Source organism: Olea europaea, unplaced genomic scaffold (genome assembly GCF_002742605.1).
Source record: "Olea europaea var. sylvestris unplaced genomic scaffold, O_europaea_v1 scaffold1454, whole genome shotgun sequence".
In the NCBI taxonomy this organism is placed as follows: Eukaryota; Viridiplantae; Streptophyta; class Magnoliopsida; order Lamiales; family Oleaceae; genus Olea; species Olea europaea.
This window is the reverse complement of record NW_019232087.1, coordinates 85,849-95,723: the sequence shown is the minus strand read 5'-3', so window position 1 is coordinate 95,723 and position 9,875 is coordinate 85,849.

Here is a 9,875-nt window from a genome sequence, read left to right as displayed (position 1 = left end):
ACCTACATCAGTTAAAGGAGTTCGTAGTTTCTTGGGACATACGGGTTTCTACAGGAGATTTATAAAAGATTTCTCGAAGATCACTAAACCGTTATGCAATCTGCTAATGAAAGACGTCACCTTTGAGTTTAATGAAGAATGCCTCACAGCATTCAACACTTTAAAGGAGAAGCTTACGACATCACCAATAATTGAGGCACCAGACTGGGAACTCCCTTTTGAATTGATGTGTGATGCAGGTGATCACGCCGTGGGTGCAGTATTAGGACAACGGAGAAAAAAAATCTTTCACGTAATTTACTATGCAAGTAGGACTCTTAATGAAGCGCAAATCAACTATGCCACCACTGAAAAGGAGCTATTGGCTATAGTATATGCATTCGACAAATTCAGGTCATATCTTGTCGGGTCCAAAGTTATAGTTTACACAGATCATGCTGCATTAAAGTATCTACTCACAAAGAATGATGCAAAGTCTAGGTTGATTCGTTGGGTGCTATTGCTGCAAGAATTCGATATCGAGATACGAGACAAGAAGGGCAGTGAGAATGTAGTAGCGGATCACCTATCCCGATTGGAGCCTGGGGGGACAGATGAATTAGTGGACATCAATGAGATCTTCCCAGATGAGCAAACGTTGAGAGTAGATGAAGCACCTTGGTATGCAGATATCGTCAATTACTTGGCCAGTTCCATCCCACCATCAGACTACTCGAGTCACCAAAGGAAAAAGTTCTTCGCCGAATTGAAGTATTATTTTTGGGAGGACCCAATTCTCTATAGGCGGGGGGCTGATCAGATAGTAAGGAGATGCATACCTGAGGAAGAAGTACATGAGATTCTCGAGCACTGCCATTCGTCTGCTTACGCAGGGCACTTTAGGGCTTCAAAAACAGCTGCAAAGATTCTACAATCAGGTTTCTACTGGCCTACACTGTTTAGAGACACATTTGAGTTTGTTAAGAGGTGTGACCGATGTCAACGCACTGGGAATATCTCGAGGAGGAATGAAATGCCACTGAGCAACATTTTGGAAGTGGAGATATTTGATGTTTGGGGAATTGACTTCATGGGACATTTCCCCCCTTCATTCTCAAATCGGTATATCTTGGTAGCAGTGGATTACGTATCAAAATGGGTGGAAGCAGTTGCATTGCCAACAAATGACTCAAAGGCAGTAATTGAATTCTTGAAGAAATACATTTTCACCCGATATGATACACCGCGGGCTATAATCAGAGATGGGGGCAAGCATTTCTGTAATCGCCAGTTTGAGCAGTTGCTGAATAAATATGGCGTTAAACACCACGTTGCTACTCCATATCATCCACAAACCAGCGGGCAAGTTGAGGTATCTAATCGGCAGTTGAAGAGAATACTAGAAGTCACTGTGAATTCATCTAGAAAGGATTGGTCTAAAAAGCTAGACGATGCATTATGGGCTTACAGAATAGCATTCAAGACCCCGATAGGCATGTCTCCATACCGCCTAATCTTTGGGAAAGCGTGCCATCTGCCACTAGAAATGGAGCACGGGCATACTGGGCGATGAAACAGTTGAATATGGACTTGAGCGCCGCCGGTGAAAAACGCCTGCTGCAACTTAATGAGTTAGATGAGTTTAGAATGGAAGGTATAAAAATTCAAAATTTTACAAGGAACGAACAAAGAAATGACACGATATGCATATTCAGAGGCGAGAGTTTGAAGTGGGGCAGAAAGTGCTATTGTATAACTCGAGACTCAAGCTTTTCCCAGGAAAACTAAGATCAAGGTGGTGGGGTCCTTATACTGTCACGAAAGTTCTACCATATGGGGCTATACAAGTGAGCCACGAGACTAAGGGTACCTTCACTGTTAATGGGCAAAGACTGAAACACTACTCGAGCGGTGACTTCTCCAACCAAAAGTCCACCGTTCAACTTGAGATGCCAGAATGAAGCAGCTACAGAAAATTCGAGCTATCGACTATAACCTAACGCTGGGTGGGAGGCAACCCACTGTATCCTTTTTCGTTTAATTTATTAAGCTCTCTGCACTTAGATTAGAAATTATTTTTGTGTCAATTTCATTTTGCATTTTCTTTATGTGGTCATCGATCGTCCATACATGTTAAAAGGGTCCAAGCACTGTACACACGAGTCGGGTTGATTGGAGTAGTTTGGGATATTCGGTGTGAAATTCACGCATTTCTTGGTAAATTTTTCTAAATTTCACATGTCAATGTTGACTTAAAAAAAAATTTATATATAAATCAATTTTTGGGTACCAATTTTCTGACCCATACACGTCGCAGAATGTTTAGAAGTACGTTTTTGAAGAAAATTGGGGATGTTAAGAGTCGGGTAAACTCTTCAAGTGAATACCATAATTTTAGTCAAAAGTCGGGCTTTTGGGGATATCACTTTATTTTATTTTATTCTCACTATTAATTTCTATTATGTTGAAAAAAAAAATTCCAGTGCGACCGCACATATACCATCCGAGAATTAAGTGGCCAAAGCCACTAAAACCATGCGGTCGCATGGCAATAATAAGGCGTGCGACCGCAGGGGCTAAAGCTATGCGGCCGCATGGCAATAATAAGGCGTGGGTTTTTAACCCACGCCCGGTTTTTTCCTTTCATTTTCATATCTTTTATTCCCCAAACTCTCTCCCGAACACACTTACCTAGGGCACGATTTTGGGCTAGCATAACATATTCTACACACTAATCTCATCATTGCATTGTAATAACATCGAAAGGAAATCAACTTTTGACCTCAATTCAACCCTACAAATACAAGGTATGTATTCTTACATCCCTCTCAATTCCGTTTTCGGGTTTTCATGATTGAAATTTTAATTTTGGCGATTTGAGGGAGATTAGGCTAGTTCATGTGTGTTTGGATTTGATGTGATTGTGTTGTGGAAACTTTGGAATGATTCCTACATTCAATTCTTTACATTGGTAGCATCTTCACATAATGCACACCAAGTGTTTGCTTAAATGTCACAATATCCTTGTGTGTGAAATTAAATACCTTTTGCATATACATTGTTTCACCAACATGGCATTCGATGTATTTCAACGGATTCCTGATTAATTTGAACTAGATAACACCCACTTTCACATTGCACCACATAGGCACATGACTAGGTCACCGCACATCACGGCAACCTCCGTCCCCTATTTTGCATTTTCATTTGACACACCAAACAACCTCCAATTGATTTGAAATTCGAGTGTGTGTTACACTTCAATGAATACTTTGATATGCCTGGAGATTTTCCGAAAAAAATTTGATAATTTTCAATGATGTCAAGGGCCGAAAGTGGGCACTCGGTCATGGTTCCAAATTCTGAAATGTCGTTTAGATACACCGAGTTTTCGCCATTTTTCTTATTGGAAACCTACGTGAATTCAACTAAACATCATAGCTTGCCAAGTGCACACCATATTACTACGCATGCATCTAGGAAAGTTTGGGAAATTTGTTCAATGCTTATTCGCTTATTAAATTTCTCTCATTTCTTGCCTATGCTTTTCAATTCGACTTAATGAGTATATTTCTACAAACTTTGCAGGATGCCTCTAAAAAGAACTGTGCGCGGGAAGGAAAAGGCAAGCTCATCCACAGGAACAGCCCGTACTCGAGAGCTCGCAGGCGAAGTTCAGCGATTCCTAACTGAAATCACCGCGGCACAATATGAAAACATCGTACACCATTGGACTGCATGCTGAAAGACCTGTTAAGCTTGATGACTTCCCAGGCTTTGAGTTGGTCAATTTAATTAAGCTCTGTGGATGGCAAAAGTTAATAGAGAGACCGCATCCACTCTATGAGATCTTATGCCTAGAGTTCTTCGCTAACTTCAACAGTGACATTGACACGCCAGGCTCCGACCATTTCCATCAGACTTGGGTGCGGGGGAAATGGATTATGTTCTCTCCTGAGGTCATTCATGATTACTACCAGCTTACCATAGAGAATGTGGTCCCCCTCCCAATTGACTTTAACTGGAATGAGGTGGCTGAGGTTTTAATGGGGCGAGAGAATGCATGGCCCCTTGACACTACCGAGTGGCATCAGATTGAACTTACTCCTTCCATGGCCATTCTATGGCTCTTTATGTGCCACAATGTTGAGCCGATATCACACAGGACTACATTCCCAGATCAGACAGCAGGTTTCATTTACCACTTGGCTCGAGGTAACAAAATTGATCTCGCTACTCATATATACAATCAACTGCACTCATTGGAGACTTGGAGGGATCGACGCTCCACTTTGATATTTCCAAGCCTCATTAGTGGTATATGTCGGGCTGCGGGTGTTGCTCTCTTATCTGAGGAGTTACCTGAAAAAACCCAGCCCAATGATCAAAAGAACTACATTTGACGCTCAGACAAGGGCTCGAGTTAAGCACAGGGAAGAGCAGGAAAATGAGCGACGTAGGCAGTAGGCAGAACAAGGTCAAATCCCTAAAGATCAGGACCACCCACGGGCTCCAGCACCACTAGCTGAAATGGATAATCAGTTGCTGAGACAGATTTTCTCCACCACCACGGGCATTAGCCGGGACCTTCACAGTTTCTTTCAAGATTTTAGCAACATGAGGACTGAATTAGGAAGCTTACAAAGGGACAATCACCTTGCATTGAACTACATCAGAGATGCTAGGGATCATGCTACTGTCATGCGACGGGAGGTTGACACCATGAATGGCCGGATGAACATGTATGTTGGTTGGGTGGACGTTATCCAGATGAGGGTAAATGAAACTTGGGAGACCATGAGAGCTATCCAGGCCGACCAGATGCAGCAGTCTACCTTGATGCGGGAAATGAATGAGATGATGCGGCAACTCCTTGGACGACACCCCCTCCGTCGAATGATGGTACAACAGGACCCAGTTTCCCACCACCTCATCTGTTTTGATTCAAGGGAAGTACTATTTACCACATTTTGGATTTTCATTTTTATGTAGTCCGTGAAATTCTGTCTTTCATCTTTTGTTAATTTTACATTGAGGACAATTTAGTAACAAAGTTTGGGGAGGTGACATAATTTTAACTAAGTATCTGTATTATCTGTGTTTATCGGTATGTGTGCATGAAAAACAAAAAAAAAATCATTTTATTCATTTTTGTTTTAACTCTTCTTATGCATGCTTGTGTGGGTTTGATAACCTTGCTAGCTATGATGTTAAAATTGGACTAGGTTAAACTGCAAAATCTTTGGATCTAATGCAATTAGGTTATCTGACACTTGTTGATGCAAAACTTTACATTATTTGTGCACACTATTCATGCTTGACATATTAGATAAATGATCGGATTTTGAGCATAAAATAGAAAAAGAATGATAACCCTCTATTGAATTAAACCGTAAACTGCTTTAAGATAATTTGATGATGGTTGAGCTATTGTAAGGGAGTATTGAGATGAGTGGAGGCTCCGTGCATAAATTCTATTGTGTGGATTGCCTAGACCAGTGGGGTGAAGATTAGATGAAAATCTTAAATTAGAGGTTAGTTTTGGAAACTAAATATCTAGAACAATAAGGGCATAAAATAAATTTGTGAAAACAATACACTTCTTTTCATGCCTTTATGACTCGAGCAAATAAGCCTGTAAGGATACTTCAAAATCTGGTGCCCTAAAGTCAACTGGTTTAGGAGTCATCGACTTAATGCTCGCTAAAAGAGTCATATAGAAAGCAAGAGGGAAAGAGGTTAATTGAAAGTCATCTAATCGAGCCTTTATAACTCGAGTGAATAAGCCTGCAAATGTTTAAAACCTGGTGCCCTAAAGCCAACTGATTTGGGAGTCACCGGTCTAAAACTCGTTACATGGGTTATATAGAAAGCAAATGAGAAGATGGTAACAAAAAAAAATCAGAAAAATTAGAGAAAAGTGAGAAAAACAAAAGAGAGACAATAACATGAAGAAAAACCCTTGGACATTTGGTTGAAGAAAATATACCTTTGAGGCGAGACAAGTAACCTAGTTTAATCTTGAGTGTCGAAGCAATCAAATTTAGGAGAGCCTTCACTTGTTGAATTGTAAACTTGTGATAGTGAGATTAATCCAAACTACGAGAGGGTGAGGACTACAGTTATGTAAACTCCTAATTTTAAAACACAACCCCGAGATAATTGAGTGAAAATAATAAGTTTGGGGGGTTGTGTATCTCTCGAGCGAGTAAGGATACATTTGACCACTTGGGGTCGGGACTCAAACCCATCATGAATCTAATATGTTGGCATGAACTCACACACACACGTCAAGTGCGCATTTAACAGGCGAAGGTTGATGCCATTAATCTTTTTGCACTGATATATCTTCATCAAATCGAACACTTAGTCCAATCCTGAGCCGTAGCAGGGTATTAAGCCATGTTTGTTCAGAATTTAGTCACTATCTTGTTTGAGGACAAACAATAGTTCAAGTTTGGAGTGTTTGATAAGTGTGTTTTTGCACACTTATTTAGGTCACAAACATGACTTAATTACGAATAAAATGACTGAATTGTGACTTAATTTCATTACATTTGTGAATTGTAGGTAACACCGATGGACATGGTGAAATACATGAGAAAAGACGCAAAAAAGGACTAAAATGACACAAAGTGAAAGTTCAAGGACCTAGGTGCAATTACTCAAAAGTTGACCCGATGAGCAAATTAAGAAATTGAGTTTGTCAAATACGAATTGATGACATTTTGGGATGATGGAATGTGAAAAATGAAGAAAAGATGTAAAAAAGTGGAAGATTAAAGTGAAGGGACCAAATTGTAGGAACTGAAAGATCAATTCTACCATGCGGTCGTATGGTAGAAACGTCGTGTGGCCACACGAAGTGATGTAAGGATTAAGAATGAAAAAAGAGGATAACCATGCGGTCGCATGGTACAAATTCAGCACGAAAATTTTCTTTCCTCATACGATTGAAATACCTATGTTAACCTAATTTTCCACGGGATATAAATATCAAAAACATTCCAGAAACGCTCAGAACGTAATTGGAGGCCAAAAAACAATTCTTGAAGAGGATTTGAGCGCAAGAACAAAGATTGACACGAAAAACTTCAAGATTTATTCAAATTTTATAACCCGGTGATGTCTTATATACAAACTTTGATGTATTTTGTTATTTTGAGCATGCTAGGCTAGATTCTATTTATGCTAGGAGATCGATGAACCATGTGATTTGAATTTTAATATTCTAGTTTTGCAATTTGATGTAAGACATAATTTCTATTATGTTGAATGATTTATATGCAATTAAATGTTTCCGCAATTAAGGGCTCGTAATTGTGTGAATTTAAGTGATTTATTCTTGCATTCAAGAGAATTGGAATAGATTTGACATAGTATAAATCATCGTAGGGTCCGATAGTGGATAGAAATATACTGCTATGCTCTATGTGAATCTTTAAATGTTCATAAAATTGCATGCATTTTTACATATGCTCTTGTCATAGAAATATAGACCGGTGGTATGTAGAGATAGGTTTGATACATCTCGAGAGAGAGTATTGGATAGATTTAGGAACATTGATTCGTCAAAATCGAAATGTGTTGTCATATTGTGAAACTAGGATTTAAAGTGATAATTGCATGGGAATTCGTGATCCTAGTGTATTTCATTCCTAATAATTATAACAAGTGCGTTCTCAACTTTTAGATTTCATTCTCGAGTTTAATTTATTGTTTTGCATATTAATTTCAATTTAATCAAAAAAAAATTGCATAATTGAGGTTCAATTAGGTTTACATTCACTTTGGTAATTTAGTTTCGGTTAAGGCTAAGGTAGATAAAATTTGAACTAATCAATCTCTGTGGGACGATATTCGAATTCATTGAATCCACTTTATTACTTGTTAACGAACCGTATACTTGCGGTGGTTTTAAATCGAAAGAAAATAATTTCGCGAACATATGCTCTATAGTTCTGGTCTCCTTAAGTTCTTTTGGGGAGAGGCCCTAAAAATAGAAACTTATCTAATAAATAGAAGTCTATCAAGCGCCATTGATTTTCAAGTTCCTGAAAAGATATGGTCAGGAAAAACTCTTGATTATAGTAAACTGAAAGTTTTTGGTTGTACTGCCTATTCACATCAGAGTGAAGGGAAACTAGAACCCAGGTCCTTAGATTGTGTTTTTCTGGGTTATGGAGAGGAAACAAAAGGGTACAAACTGTGGGTTAGAGACCAAAATGGCTTTAAGGTCATTATCAGTAGAAATGTCATCTTCAATGAAAATGACATGCCTTGTGTGAAATCAACTAATCTTAAAACTTCAGAACCTGCACTATTGAAAGAAATCATCATGGAAAACAAAACTGATGAATTTGAAAATCTAGATGGTCTAATTGAGGTGGAGACCTCTCAGTCTGAGTAAAACCCTAATCAAAATGAAACTGAAATTGAGGTGGAGTCTTCAAATCCTACACTTGCTGATTATCAGTTAACTAGGGATAGAGAAAGGAGAAATATAAGACCTCCAATCAGATTTAATAATGAAGAATTTGTCACCTTTTTCTCTGGTCTGGACTTATTAAATTCTGAACCTACTTCATTTGATGAAGCAAATAAATGTCCAGATTCTAAGTTCTGGAAAGAGGCCAAATGAACTCTCTCATCAAAAATAAAACTTGGGCTTTGGTTGATAGGCCTAAAAACCAAAAAATAATTGACTGCAACTGGATTTTTAAAATTAAACAAGGGGACTCTAACTCACAAGATAAAAGATACAAGGCCAGATTAGTGGCCAAGGGTTTTACTCAAAAGGAGGGGGTGGATTACAATGAAATCTATTCCCCAGTGGTAAAATATACCTCTATAAGAATAGTGTTGGCACTAATTGCTCATTTTGATTGGGAATTAGATCAACTAGATGTCAAAACAGCATTCCTCAATGGGGATCTTGATGAAACCATATACATGAGTCAACCTCCAAGGGTTGAAATAAAGTCTAAGATCAATAAGGTTTGTTTGTTGAAGAAGTCCCTCTATGGACTAAAACAAGCTCCCAGGCAATGGTATATCAAATTTAACTCCTATGTGTAGACTTTGGGTTTTGTCAAAAGCAATTATGATTCCTGCTTTTTCTATAAAGATTCAGGTGGACCTGAATCCATTTATCTGTTATTATATATTGATGACATGTTGCTTGCTTGCCATTATAGATCTGAAATTAACTTCATTAAATCAAAATTAAAATCTGAATTTGAAATGAAAGACCTAGGACAAGCAAAAAGGATTCTTGGAATGGAAATAGAAAGAGATAGAAATAATTGCATGTTAATATTGAAACAAGGCATATATGTGAAGAAAATGCTTGAAAAGTTTTCAATGTTTGAGTGTAAACATGTAACCTTACCCATTGCTAATCACTTTAAACTGTCAAGTGAAAGTTCACCTAAAACAGATCATGAATTTATAAGAATGGAAAAGATTCCTTATGCAAATGTTGTAGGATCAATAATGTACCTAATGGTCTGTACCAGACCTGACTTATCTCATGGCATTAGTACCTTGAGTAGGTTTATGTCAAATCCAGGTGAAACACACTGGTTATCCATGAAGTGGATGCTAAGAGACTTAAAAAGAAACTCTAATTTAGGTTTAATGTTTAAAAGAAGCAATGAAGGGGTAAAGTTAAAGGGCTACACTGATTCTGATTTTGCTGGTGATTTAGATAAAAGAAGGTCAACATCTTCATATGTTTTCACTTTGTGTGATGGCTGCATTAGTTGGAAATCACAACTGCAAAAATTAGTTGCTCTTTCCTCTACAGAAGCTGAATATATTGCTGCTTGTGATGCAGTAAAAGAAAGTCTTTAGCTTAGGGGTTTGTTAAATGAAATAGGTTTTGAAAATAATAT